This window comes from Nuphar pumila, chromosome 17 (genome assembly GCF_984573655.1).
Source record: "Nuphar pumila chromosome 17, dmNupPumi1.hap1.1, whole genome shotgun sequence".
In the NCBI taxonomy this organism is placed as follows: Eukaryota; Viridiplantae; Streptophyta; class Magnoliopsida; order Nymphaeales; family Nymphaeaceae; genus Nuphar; species Nuphar pumila.
Window position 1 is genome coordinate 19150347 of NC_143265.1, and position 14710 is coordinate 19165056.

Below are 14710 nucleotides of genomic sequence, written 5' to 3' on the forward strand. Positions count from 1 at the left end.
GGAGCCTCATTTAGAGTTTTTGCCCTTACAGGAGGGGGGTTTGGGGGCTCCTCCCAGCGTGGGTAGCATCATTCAACTTGAAGAGTTGTGGAGTCTGATTCAAAGTTTTTACCCATTCATATTTTAAGGCATTAGATCTCATTTTTGAACATTCACGCATGTGTAGTTTGCTTTCATCATGTTCAGTTGCTTTCTAGATTATACTTTGAATTCTGGTGCATTTTAGATCTATCAATTTGTATGTAACCAGAGCTCATTTTAATCTGAATTTTTTACTGCAACTTCATGCATATGTCTTCATGCTCTCCACCAAAAATCAGATTATTCTGAGTTTGTTTGGTCTACTTTAAAAATCGAGATTCAAAACCTATTATTTTGCACCGTCAAGATATTAGCAGAATCAGGACCAACTTGCGAAAGTGATTTCTCCCTAACCAGTGATGATCTTTCAAATCCGTAAAAAAGGGTGGTTTTCTAAATTGAATCTAGTTTGTTCATACCAAATTTCAGCATTTTCTATGGTGTTTCATACCCGTTTCGGGTCACAAACCATAACCCTGTCACCCTGTGTCATTTTAATGGCTCAGATTTTGATCCATTTTGTTTGAATTTTATTTTCCTAATGGGAGATTATTTTTCAATTCTGTAAAACGGGTTCTCTTTGTTTATGTGTCTAGTTCATCCCTGTAAATTTGCAGAATTTTTCATGGTCAATTACTATTTTATTTTGATTAAATACCAGAACCTTGTATCCAGATTTTATAAATGTTCTGATTTTGGCCCCCATATCATGACTGTTGTAGCACTTCTTCAACAAATCGTTATTTGATTGGCAATATTCTTCAGCAAATTGTTGTTATGATTTTTTTGAGTCTCTAATGAGTCTCTACTATAATTTATAGTATTTTTGGGTCTCCAACGAGCCTCACAATGATTTATATTGTTGTCCGATCTTTTAACTATGATTTATAGTGCTTTAGGGTCTCAAACAAGCCCCACAACGATTTGTAGTGTTTTTCGGTCTTTTAACTATGATTTATAGTATTTTCGGGTCTCTAACGAGACCCACAGTGATTTATAGTGTTGCTGGACCTCGCTATAGCGATTTGTAGTGTTTCTCAATAAACACTACAGCGATTTGTGATACAAATCGCTATCCGAATCAGGACCAACTTGTCAGGGTCATATCTCCCTAACCAGATATCGGATTTCAAATCCGTAAAAAGTGGTGTCTTAGTTATGAAGTCTAGTTTATTCCTGTAAATTTTCAGTGATTTATATGGTAATTTGATACCCCATTTGGATCTAAAACCAGACCCCTATCAGTCTGCCTTATTTGAGTGACATAGGTTTTTATTTCATTTTGTAAGAGTCATATCTCCCCAACAAAAGATCATTTTTCAAATCCGTAAAAAGGGTTTTCTTTCCTTATGTGTCTAGTTTATATCTGGAAAGTTTTATAACTTTTTATGCTCATTTAATATTTCAAAAATGTTAAAAATCGAGACACATAGAGGAAGTTTCAAACTTTTTAAGTTTTATAACATTTTATAACATGTCTCGGTTTTTAATAGATTTGAAATATCAAATTAGCATAAAAAGTTATAAAACTTTTTAGATATAAACTAGACACATAGAGGAAGAAAACCCTTTTTACGGATTCTAAAAATGATCTTCCATTGGGGAGATATGACTCTTACAAAATAAAATAAAAACCTATGTCACTCAAATAAGGCAGACTGATAGGGGTCTGATTTTATATCTAAATGGGGTAACAATGACTATAGAAATTGCTTAAAATTTACAGGAATAAACTAGACTTCATACCAAAGACACCACTTTTTACGGATTTGAAATCCGATCTCTGGTTAGGGAGATATGACCCTGACAAGTTGGTCCTGATTTGGATAGCGATTTGTATCACAAATCGCTATAGTGTTTAGCGAGAAACACTACAAATCGCTATAGCGAGGTCCAGCAACACTATAAATCGTTGTGGGTCTCGTTAGAGACCCGAAAACACTATAAATCATAGTTAAAAGACTGAAAAACACTACAAATTGTTGTGGGGTTCGTTGGAGACCCCAAAGCACTATAAATCATAGTTAAAAGATCGGACAACACTATAAATCATTGTGAGGCTCGTTGGAGACCCAAAAATACTATAAATCATAGTAGGGACTCATTAGAGACTCAAAAAAATCATAACAATAATTTGCTGAAGAATATTGCCAATCAAATAACGATTTGTTGAAGAATTGCTACAACAGTCATGATATGGGGGCAAAAAACAGAACATTTATAAAATCTGGATACAAGGTTATGGTATTTAATCAAAATAAAATAGTAATTGACCATGAAAAATTCTAAAAATTTACAGGGATGAACTAGACACATAAACAAAGAGAACCCGTTTTACAGAATTGAAAAATGATCTCTCATTAGGAAAATAAAATTCAAACAAAATGGATCAAAATCTAAGCCGTTAAAATGACACAGGGTGACAGGGTTATAGTTTTTTACCCAAAACTGGTATGAAAACACCATAGAAATCACTGAAATTTAGTATGAACAAACTAAATTTAATTTAGAAAACAACCCTTTTTACGGATTGGAAAGATCATCTCTAGTTAGGGAGAAATCACTTTCGCAAGTTGGTCCTGATTATGCTAAAATCCTGACGGTGCAAAATAACAGGTTTTGAATCTCGATTTTTAAAGTGAGTCCAACAAACTCAGAATGATCTGAGTTTTAGTGGAGAGCATGAAGACATTTGCATGAAGTTGCAGTAAAAACTTCAGATTAAAATGAGCTCTGGTTACATACAAATCGATAGATCTAAAATGTACCAGAATTCAAAGTATAATCTAGAAAGCAACTGAACATGATGAAAGCAAACTGCACATGTGTGGATGTTCAAACATGAGATCTAATGCCTTAAAATATGAATGGGTAAAAACTTTGAATCAGACTCCACAACTCATCAAGTTGAATGATGCTACCCACGCTGGGAGGAGCCCTCAGACCCCCCTTTTCTGTAAGGGTAAAAACTTTGAATCAGACTCCACAACTCTTCAAGTTGAATGATGCTACCCACGTTGGGAGGCGCCCCCAGACCCCTCTCCTATAAGGGTAAAAACTCTGAATCAGGATCTACAACTCATTTAGTTGAATGATGCTACCCATGCTGGGATGAACCCCCGGACCCCCCTCCTGTAAGGGCAAAACCTCTAAATCAGGCACATAAGTAGAGAGAGAAGGGAGAGAGAGTGAGAGGGTTGTTGTTCATGGCCTTCTCCAGGAGGAACCCTTTACCTCCCTTGATTTCTTCTCTAGAGAGAGAGAGAGGGTTTTACAGTGTTTTATGAAGAAGGAAGAAGAAGAAGATGACGATGGAGCAATGTAGGATCGTCTGTTGGATGTGCACAGAAGTAGAGAGAGAAGGGAGAGAGAGTGAGAGGGTTGATGTTCATGGCCTTCTCCAGGAAGAACTCTTTGTTTCCCTTGATTTCTTCTCTAGAGAGAGAGAGGGTTTTACAGTGTTTTACGGAGAAAGAAGAAGAAGACATGTTTGTCCTTTTTTTGAACAGAAAGTAGAAGAAGACTTTGAAGAGTCAACATCATCCTCGACTTTCTGGATGGAGGACATGTTTGTCCTTTTTTTGAACTGATTGTTTTTTCTTTTTTGAATGAAGGACATTTTTGTTATTTTCTCAAACCATCACTTTATGAGAAGAATAGCAAGAAAGGGTACTTAAGTCTTTGCAACAACACCAGAGTCCGATGCAAAGTTATTTCAACATACACGGGAATACGAGCCCCATGTGCTTGTATACGTGGTGCTCATTCAAAGCCCGGAACACAGACGTGGGATTCAGTGAATCATCGGGGGCGAACATACACCACCCTCTCTCTCCTTGTACCCGATCTCTCCAGTGGCGAACTCGAGCCTTGAAGAGTCGGTGGTCGCCGTAGAAGTCAGATTACTTAGCAGAGCATGCAACTTTTTTCTTAACAGAGAAGGGTCAGATGCGTTGCGGTCAGTCCAACGCCAATTTCCTGCACCTTTGACGCTGAGGATACTGAAAAAGTTTGTGTTAGAGTAACGAAAAACGCATTGTTCATACGATGTCATGGCGGCCGTTGCTTTGGGGCAGTAATTGACGACTTGAGTTGCAGAATTGGTGATGCATCTCTGACACTCATCGCTGGGAATGTCAACCCTACACAGGGCGAGGCCATAGACTCGGTCGGATTCTTGACCCATGCTAGTGTTGGAGAAACCAGAGGGCAGAGCATCGGAGGCCATAGTGGCAAAGATGCGCCTCATGTTGCGCTCGAACGTGCTTCCTGCGGTGTAGTTGGCAGTGTTGTCGCAACGGCGGCCGATATAGTAGTTGGTGCTAAGTGCATGAACCGAAGATAGGAGAAGGATCGCAACTCTGAGCTTCAACATTCTCGAAGCGTGAAGCATCTCTCCGCCTGTTGGCGCTTCAACGTGGTACATGGGACACCAGGATCGCACTCAGACTTGCATTACAGCAAAAACGATTGGCAAGTCATATGTATAGAAGCACAAGGCACTGGATTTGACATAGCTCCAAATATTCACAAAAAATAATGATCCAATCTGTAAAGTATCCAACATTCGGACTTTACTTATGATTTGGATCCGTACTATGACTCCTAGGGTTACTTGGTCCAAATTCTCTCCTAAAATGTGGATTGATTCTCAAAGTCCGGATGCATCAGGTGGATGGTTCGGCATAAGACCCTCCTGTACCATATGTCAGAGCATAGGGACCTTTTTCCAGCTTACTATGTCATATTTTGATCAGATGTCCAATCCATTTGTCCTCTCATTTGTAGGAGGGACGATCAGGGGCAATGTGCTGATCCTCCCTCCAGTGAAATTGTTAGGAAAACTAACATTCATTAGCTTTTTTGTGAAAAATGCAAAAGATCTCATTGCTTTTGGCTCAATACTCTCAAACCACCATTTGGTGAAGTCAAGATCTGGTTGACTCCATGAATAATCCAAGCATATTTCCACTCTGGATTGTTGTATCAACCATAAAATGTCAAGTCTTTCTAGTAGAAACTGAAATTCTTTACCAGTTGGATGACAATGAGAAAAGCGGGCGCTCAAAAAACCCAAAACTAGGTTTTTGACAAATCTGCTTTGCTGAAATTTCATGTTTGCAAGTGTTTCAATGCCAAACCCAAAACATGTGGGTTTTCATAATTAAAAATCGAAAAACCAAGAAAAAAAGTACCAGTTATTAGCATAGCTATTTTCCAATCAGTGGCTAGACTAACGAGAAAGACAAAAATGGACCTTTTATAAAAAAGGAAAAAAATGGAACAGACACATTAGCTATTTTTCAGCCAAAAACTGAATGAAAAATGGCCAGACTACTACTCTTACCCAATGATAAAAGCCTTGCCATTTTTTATGGGTAGTTGCCATAAGAATTGTCATGCATGCAGGTAAGTGACTATTTTCTGTTTTGAATGAGTGCGGTTAGTTGTGAAAAACATTATAGTGTTAGTGGTATCTAGACTTTAGGTAATGGACACTACAAGAAAATTGTTAATTAGCGACGGAAATTAGCGACGGATTTTTTCCGTCGCTACTTAGCGACAGATTAGCTAGAGATAGAATCTGTTGCTAATTCGCGACGGATTAGCGAGGAAACGACTTTTATCGCTAATCTGTCGCTACTTAGCGACGGATTCGCGACTGCATGTTTTTGTCGCTACTTTTTATTACAAGAACACCATTTTAGCGATGGATTTAGAGAGGGAACTCTGTCGTCGCTAATTAGCGACGGCGTAGCGACAGAATATATTCCGTCGCTTTTTTGGTATTTTGGTTTAGCGACGGCTTAGCGACGGAAACATTCCGTCGCTAAGTCATCGCTAAATGTCGCATAAATCCCTAATCCCATCCCTCTTTCTCTTTTTCCTGTTTCGCTGTATTGCTCCCTCCCGCCGCCCGTCGGCTCTCGCCACCGTCCGGCCGCCGCCGCTCGCCAGCCGCCGCTCCCCGTCCACCGCTCGCCAGCCGGCGCTCGCCAGCTGCCGCTCCCCGTCAACCTCCCGCCACCGTCCGGCGACGCGCAGGTAATCTTCTTCTTCTTCTTCTTCTTCTTCACGCTGTACGCCCCTTCCCTGCCGGAAACGCAGGGGGTTTAACCCCCTGCCGTGCTTTCCGGCAGGGGGGGTCGACCCCCTGCCGGAAAGGCATGGGGGGTCGACCCCCTGCCGTAAAGGCACGGCAGGGGGTCAACCCCCCATGCCGGAACTGCCTTTCCGGCAGGGGGTTTAACCCCCTTCCCTGCCGGAAAGGCAGGGGGTTTAACCCCCTGCCGTGCTTTCCGGCAGGGGGTTTAACCCCCTTCCCTGCCGGAAAGGCAGTTCCGGCATCTAGTTAGAGTAGTTCATAAATTTTTATCAATTTGTTAGTTTGTTAATGTCTACTGGTAGTTAGTTTTACTTCAATTTGTTTTCTTGAAATCTGGTTAGTTAGAGTATTTCAATCTATTAGTCTTTTATAATTATATTTTTCTTAGATAGATTGGTATTTAATGTTCTCACAATCAGTTAGTTAGATTAGGGCTATTTGAATTCTTTATGATAGTGGTGGTTAAACAGAGTTCACATCTTTTCTAGTAAACTAATTGATTGATTTACTATTCCTTTGCTAAGTAGTTCAGATTAGAAATTGTCTATGACTTTATGTTAGTCGACTGGTTCAACATGTTATAGCTGGTTTGTTAAATTAGCATCTTCTAGTTAGATTTGTCTTAACATATATATTATTTTTCTTTTCTCTTCTTTCAATTAGTTAGAGTTGTTTTAATTTGTTTTAATTTTTTTAGTTAGTGTTTCATCTTGTTTCATGATTAGTTAGTTTGTTACTTAATTTGTTTTGTTTTTGTGCAGATTTTTCAATGGAACCAACTCGTGCTCGGCCACCTGTGGTAAGTAAATGACAAAAACAATGCAAATCGGGTAAATACCCGTGGTGAGTAAGTGATGCAAACGCATCACATGTTATTTAATTTATTGAATGCAACACTTTATTGTTCACACACTCACTTAGTTGTTGATATCTAGGACTGCTTTGTTGGAGTTCGGAGATCATGCTGAGCATGATTTTAATGTAGGAATATGGAAGTGTTCTTATTTTTGGAGTACGGAGTCCATGCTAAGCATGGTAGTAGTTAGTGAGATATTGAAATGTGTTTGCTGCAGGTACATGTTTGCCATTTATTTGATATGAATGATTATGATGTATTGCAATGTTTGATGTAATTGTATCCATGCTTGCATGTAGTTACTTTCAATTTGATTTTGACTTCCATGTGAAATTTTATAATAAAAGCATGCTTCAAATGATTGTATCGTGTCATTAATAGTTTGCACATGAAAATATTAAGTTATCAATGCATGCATCAAAATTCTTGTTATTGTTTGACATAGTATATTACATGATAAATTTGATATTTTCTTCATCGTAGCATTCTGATTGTTTTTTTCTTAATTCGTTAGGATACTATTCGTAACATCATACGACAGAATGACTGCAAACCGTGAATGGATGTACCGTAGGATAGTGGACAATGAGTTATCGCATGAATATATGGATGGTGTCGATAGTTTTATTGAATTTGCAACGGCGAGTGTCAGTACGGTAGATCCCACAGGTCGGATTAGGTGTCCCTGCAAGATTTGTAAGAATAATCGATTTGTAGAACCTCATGGCATTAGACATCACCTATACAGGAAGGGTTTTGTGAGTGATTATCAGAACTGGACGTTTCATGGAGAAGAATTTAGAAACGATTTTGATGCACGGGTGAATGTGGTGCACGATAATCCATATACGAATTTGATATTTAATGCTGCAGGAACAGAACTGGGTCCTGCTATGAGTTCTAGTGATGTAAGAACTGCCGTAGATGAAGAATCACCAAACGATGCAGCTAGTAGATTTTATGATTTACTTAAAGATGCTGATGAGCCACTTTGGAACGGTTGTGAGAGTCACACTATCTTGTCTGCAGTTCTTCAACAAATGAATTTGAAGTCCGAGTATAATTTGATTCAATCATGTTTTGACCGTTTGTGCATGATTGTGAAGAGTATGTTGCCTAAAGATGAGAAATTGCCACAAAATTTCTATCGTGCAAAAGTTATGGTCAACGCTCTAGGTATGGGTTACAAAAAGATTGATGCTTGTCCAAATCACTGCATGTTGTATTTCAAGGAGCAGGAAAACGACATATCATGCCCGTCATGTGGGCATCCTCGGTTCAAGCCAAAGACAAGAGGCAATGGTAGCACGAGATCAAAGGAAGTTTCATACAAGTCGCTCTGCTACTTTCCTATCACTCCTAGATTGCAGCGATTGTATATGTCTTCAAAGACAGCTAAACACATGAGATGGCATGCAAATAAAGTTCGACACGATGAAAATAAGATCACGCATCCTGTTGACGCTGAAGCTTGGAAGCACTTTGATCGTACTCATCAGAACTTCGCAATGGAAGTGCGAAATGTTACACTCGGTCTATGTACAGATGGATTTAATCCATTTGGGGGTAGATCAACTCCATACTCATGCTGGCCAGTATTTGTAACTCCACACAACATTCCACCAAGCTTGTGTATGAAACGTCCAAATCTTTTCTTGTCTCTGTTGATCCCTGGTCCGACCTCACCTGGCCAAAATCTTGATGTATATCTAAGGCCATTGATTGATGAATTAAAAGTATTGTGGGATGACGGTGTTACCACGTATGATGCCCACAAAAAACAAAATTTCAACATGAAGGCCGCTGTTCTATGGACAATCAGTGACTTCCCTGCATATGGTATGTTATCTGGTTGGAGCACACATGGGAGGTTGGCTTGTCCGTACTGCATGGAGGATTCCAAAGCTTTTAGATTGAGGCATGGAAGGAAGCCTTGCTGGTTTGATTGCCATCGTTGATTTCTACCCAGCGATTATCCGTTCCGACGTCAAAAGAATGCATTTACAGCAGGCACAACTGAAACGGAAGGTCCATCCTCAAGATTGTCTGGCATAGAGATTCTAAGAAGATTGCGATACTTTCCAGATGTATTAACAGATGCCCGCAGTCCTACACCCTTCCGTGGATTTGGGAAGGATCACAATTGGACAAAAAAATCTATTTTTTGGGAACTACCGTATTGGCCGACCCTATTGATACGACATAATTTGGATGTGATGCATGTAGAGAAAAATGTGTTTGATAATGTGTTCAATACAGTAATGAATATTAAAGGAAAAACAAAGGATAATCCGAAGGCCCGTATGGATTTAAAATTAATATGTAAAAGACCAGAATTGGAACTCAAAGAGTATAATGGTAAAGTACTGAAACCAAAGGCGAAGTACGTGCTCGGACCTGATCAAATAAAACATGTATGTCAATGGTTGAGACAACTGAGATTTCCAGATGGATATGTCTCTAACATTGTTCGGGCTGTGAAGATTAACGATGGACAGTTATATGGGTTGAAGAGCCATGATTGTCATATCTTTATGCAACGATTGATACCCCTAGCATTCCATGATATGTTAGACAAACCTATATGGGGGGTATTGTCTGAGTTGAGCGGATTTTTCAGAACATTGTGCGCATCGGAGGTCGTTGTATCAGATGTAAAGAATCTCGAAGACTCTGTCATCACCACTGTTTGTCTGTTAGAAAAGATATTTCCGCCAGCATTTTTCGATGTTATGGAACATTTGATCATACATCTGCCATATGAACTAAGGGTTGGTGGCCCTGTGCAATATCGATGGATGTACCCATTTGAAAGGTATATGTTTTTTTATATTTGTCTCTTTAATGATAGATATTTAAAATTTGAAATGTATATTCTTGTCAGATGCATGTTCGACCTAAAAAAAATGGTTCGTAATAAAGCAAGAGTAGAAGGCTCTATTTGTGAGGCGTACACTTTAGAAGAGATTTCAAATTTCTCATCTATGTACTTCGAACCTCATATTCCAACACGTTACACATGCTCGCCCCGTAACGATGATGGAGAACAAGTAACTGTAGCTGACAAGCTGTCGATATTTCAACCACTTGGGCATGCATTTGGTTATTGCCGATCAAGGCTATTGACAGATCGAGAGCAAGATGCAGCACACATCTATATTCTTTTTAATTGCTCAGCGATCGACCCATACATCGAGTAAGTATATGTATATGCAACTCAATTATAAATCCTTTTATGTTCTATATGTGGATACATGACTCGGTAATATAAGTATTTGTGGTTTGCAGACGATTTGATCTGGAGTTGCAAAACGAAGTTTCACATCTCACTGATGCAGAAGTACAAAAAGAACGTGAAACTATGTTTGTGGAGTGGTTGAAACAGTTGGTAAAGAAGCTAACATAAATTTTGTACTTATAAACAACACTAAGTTACTTAATTGATCGTGATCACAATCATTGTTTATGTTTGTGCGTAGGTTCGCAATGGTGATGTTAAAGATCAAGGAATATGTGATTTAGAAAATGGTCCGACCAAAGTTGTGCAATGCTACAACGGGTATATCGTAAATGGTTATCGATTCCATACAAAAGACTACGGTATAAACAAATCAACGATAAATAGTGGCGTGTGTGTCAAGGGTAGCAGCTACGGTTAAAATGAACATGATTACTACGGTGTTATAGAGGAAATAATGGAGTTGACTTACTTAGGCATGAATAACAGGGTTACGATATTCAAGTGTCATTGGTTTGATCCAACTGCAACAAGACTCGACAAAGCTTCAGGCATTGTGGAGGTGAATCATAAATCCAGGTTTGGAACATATGAACCATTCATATTAGCCTCGCAAGCTCAACAAGTTTATTATACTTCATATTCGAGTATAAAAAAGTCAGATAGAAATGAATGGTGGGCAGTTTGCAAGGTGAAATCCAAACTATACCCCGAGTATGATCAGTTACAGGAAGATGAGTTAGCTGAAGACAGTGATTACTATCAATCAGATGATGTCTGTGACTTCGCTTATGGTCACGATGTTGCGCATGATATGCATGTCATATCTCCATTGGCTGATGAAACATTCATAGAGGAATGTGATCCAAATGATGTACCAAGTGGATGGGCAAACAATGAAGAAAAAGAAGAAGAAGAAGAAGAAGAAGAAGAAGAAGAAGAAGAAAGTCAAACTAGTGACGAGGAAGAATTCTCAAGCTAGTGAGCAAAATCTTATACTACAAACCTCTATTTAAATGCATTGTAATACTTGATGTGAGTTGTATTGCAATACTTGGTGTGAATGATTAAAAATTTTATTTGAATGTATTGTAATACTTGATACGAATGATTCGAATGCATTGTAATACTTGATGTGAATGATTTCAATTATCTGAATGTATTATAATTTATGCAATTAACGAATGATTTGAATTAGTGCAATACTTGATGTCAATGATTTGAATTATTTGAATGCATTGCAATGCTTGATGTGAATGACTTGAATGCATTGTAATACTTGATGTGAATTATTTGAATGTATTGTATGACATATGTTATTTGTTAGAATATGGTTCGTGGAGGTTATAGTGGTCACTCATCCAGTAGTAGCCAGGCTCAACCTTCATCTTCACGGGCTCCTGTGATAGGTATATCATATAACTAATTAGATGCTTGATTAGTTCAAATGCACATTCTGAGAATTTCTAATGTATTTTTTTACAGATGATGTTGCGCCTGTACACGACCCACCTACACCAGTTGATCACACAAGTCAACAGCCAACACAGGAAACAGGGTCTTCTCAGGCTGGCACAAGAAGACTCATTCGAATAGTGTATATCGATAATCAACCGTAAGTATTTTGTTTTCAATTATTGCATATCTTTTAAATATTTTATATTGATATTTACTGTGTAACAATTCATGTGCAGCACGAGGTTTGAGCCACAAGAAGTAGTACGGGAGATTAGGAATTCACTTCTTCAACATCTACCAGGACCAGTTGCCCAATGGAAAGAGTACCCAAAGGAGGTTTTAGACAGATTGTGGTCCTCATTCATGGTATACAGTTGTTCCTCATAGTTAATGTGTTTCATATTTAATTTATTTAAGCAATGTCTACTAACTTTCTGAAAATATTTGTAGGCTTCGAATCGCTTTGCAACTACGGTGGAAGAAAATGATGCAAGGAAGGTGTGGCAGAAGGTGGCTGCGAATCGATTTGCAGACATGCTACACACTATGAAGACTGCAGCAAAAAAAGCATCTGGCGTAGTAGATGATCCATTACTGTGGAAGGGCCATGGTCCTATTACTATCAGGAGAGATTACTGGGATGAAATGTGCGATAAGTGGGCGGGAGATGCATTTAAAAATCGCTCTGCGAAGGCTTCACAAAATCGATCGAAGATGCTCGAAGCCCATCTACACACAGGTGGATCTAAGACATTTGGGAGCCACCTAAAGAAAATGGTAACTCATCAATATCTAATATTAATTTTATAAGTATTGTTGCAAACTTGTGTACTAAATCTTTTGTCATTTAACTTCGCAGGAAGCAGAAAAAGGAGGCAGTGTACCATATAAGGATGTGTTTGTAGAAACACATAAACGGAAGACCACGGGAGTCTTCGTATCAGAGAAGGCGAGAACGACAACGGTATGTATTAATTCTATTAATAATCATTGCAATATATATGCAAGTTATCATAATGTTATCATTAATTATTAATGAATACTTTAAACATTATTTTGTAGGAGGCATATGAGCAACAGATGGTAGAGCGATATGGCGAAGACGCTACTCAACATCCATCATTTGATCCTACAGCATGGGTGACTGCAGCAGGTGAACCCAAAAAAAGGTCGCGTGTTCGGGTTTGGGAGTAATATGAACACTTCACCAGTTATTGGTTCTTCCAGTTACGGCTCACCGACTTCTTGCGCCGACATAAGCTCCAAGCAGCCGACTATTCTTTCCGGTGATGATGTACGTGAGATCATTAATGAATAACTGAATAACTACTTCCAATACACCGTCGCTCCCTTTCTCCGAAATGAGATCAAGGCCGCTGTTCAGGATAGGGGATCTTCGATTCCAGGTCCCTCTCAGGTATAATCACATATATAGTTTTTTTGACTGTCTTAAAGCACATCTGAGCATGGTAGAATCACATATAGAGTTTTTCTAGATGCCTTAGAACACATATGAACATGCTATAATCACATATTCAATTTTTTTACTGCCTTAGCACACATATGAGCATGATAGAATCACATATAAAGTTGCTTTGCCTGCCTTAGAGCACATATGAGCATGCTATATTCACATATTCAATTTTTTTACTGCCTTAGCACACATACGAGCATGATCGAATCACATATATAGTTTTTTGCCTGCCTTAAAGCACATCTGAGAATGGTAGAATCACATATAGAGTTTTTTTATATGCCTTAGAACACATATGAACATGCTATAATCACATATTCAATTTTTTGACTGCCATAGCACACATATGAGCATGATAGAATCACATATATATATATTTAACTTTTTGTCTGCCTTAGAGCACATATGAGCATGATAGAATCACATATAAAGTTTTTTTGATTGCATTAGAACACATATGAGCATGCTATAATCACATATTCAGTTTTTTGACTGCCTAAGAACACATATGAGCATATTATAATCACATATTCTGTTTTTTGACTGCCTTAGCACACATATGAGCATGCTATAATAACATATAGAGTTTTTTAACTGCCTTAGAACACATATGAACATGTTATATATCATTTATGATAAAATCACATATAAAATTTTTTGCTTTGCCTGCCTTAGAGCACATATGAGCATGCTATATTCACATATTCAATTTTTTTACTGCCTTAGCACACATACGAGCATGATCGAATCACATATATAGTTTTTTGCCTGCCTTAAAGCACATCTGAGCATGGTAGAATCACATATAGAGTTTTTTTAGATGCCTTAGAACACATATGAACATGCTATAATCACATATTCAATTTTTTGACTGCCTTAGCACACATATGAGCATGATAGAATCACATATAGAGTTTTTTTATTGCCTTAGATCACACATGAGCACATGATAGAATCACATATAGTGTGTAATTTATTTCATTATATTTTGTTTATCAATACTGACTGTTCTTTTCTTGTGTAGGCTGCTAGCGATAATCAGGGTAGTGGAGCTGAAGGGACAGATAAAGACAATGAACAAGAAGACGCACAAAATCTTGGCGATGATTAGAGGACTGTGTTGAAGAAATTTTATTTTTTTTATTTTTCCTAATTGTAATTGTTGAATTGTAAATAATTAAACTTCTTAATTTTAAGGTGGAACGATTAATTATTATAGATACTTGTTATATGAATTTTTTTGTGTGGTTTGTTTTTTATTTACAGGAAATATAAATTGTACAGGAAATAGAAATTGTACAGTTCTCGGTAATTAATTTTTAAATAATTTTTTTTTGATTTTTTTTCGTGTTTACGACGGATTAGCGACGGATGATTCCGTCGCTTTTCATATTAATCTAGCGACGACTTAGCGACGGAACCATCCGTCGCTATTCATATTAATCTAGCGACGGAATTAAATCCGTCGCCAAGCCGTGGTCGCCGTTTAGTACCGGC

The 14710-nt window shown here is 38.2% G+C and overlaps 2 long non-coding RNA genes across 2 annotated transcripts; both read left to right on the forward strand.

The window, feature by feature from the left end:
- The first annotated feature begins 11650 nt into the window (after positions 1 to 11650).
- On the forward strand, positions 11651 to 12061 carry LOC149811760 (uncharacterized). Its single transcript, XR_016428587.1, has 3 exons — positions 11651 to 11690; positions 11767 to 11896; positions 11976 to 12061. It is a non-coding gene; the product is annotated as an uncharacterized LOC149811760 (long non-coding RNA).
- A 349-nt stretch (positions 12062 to 12410) lies between these two features.
- On the forward strand, positions 12411 to 13144 carry LOC149811761 (uncharacterized). Its single transcript, XR_016428609.1, has 3 exons — positions 12411 to 12516; positions 12599 to 12703; positions 12802 to 13144. It is a non-coding gene; the product is annotated as an uncharacterized LOC149811761 (long non-coding RNA).
- The last annotated feature ends 1566 nt before the right edge of the window (positions 13145 to 14710 follow it).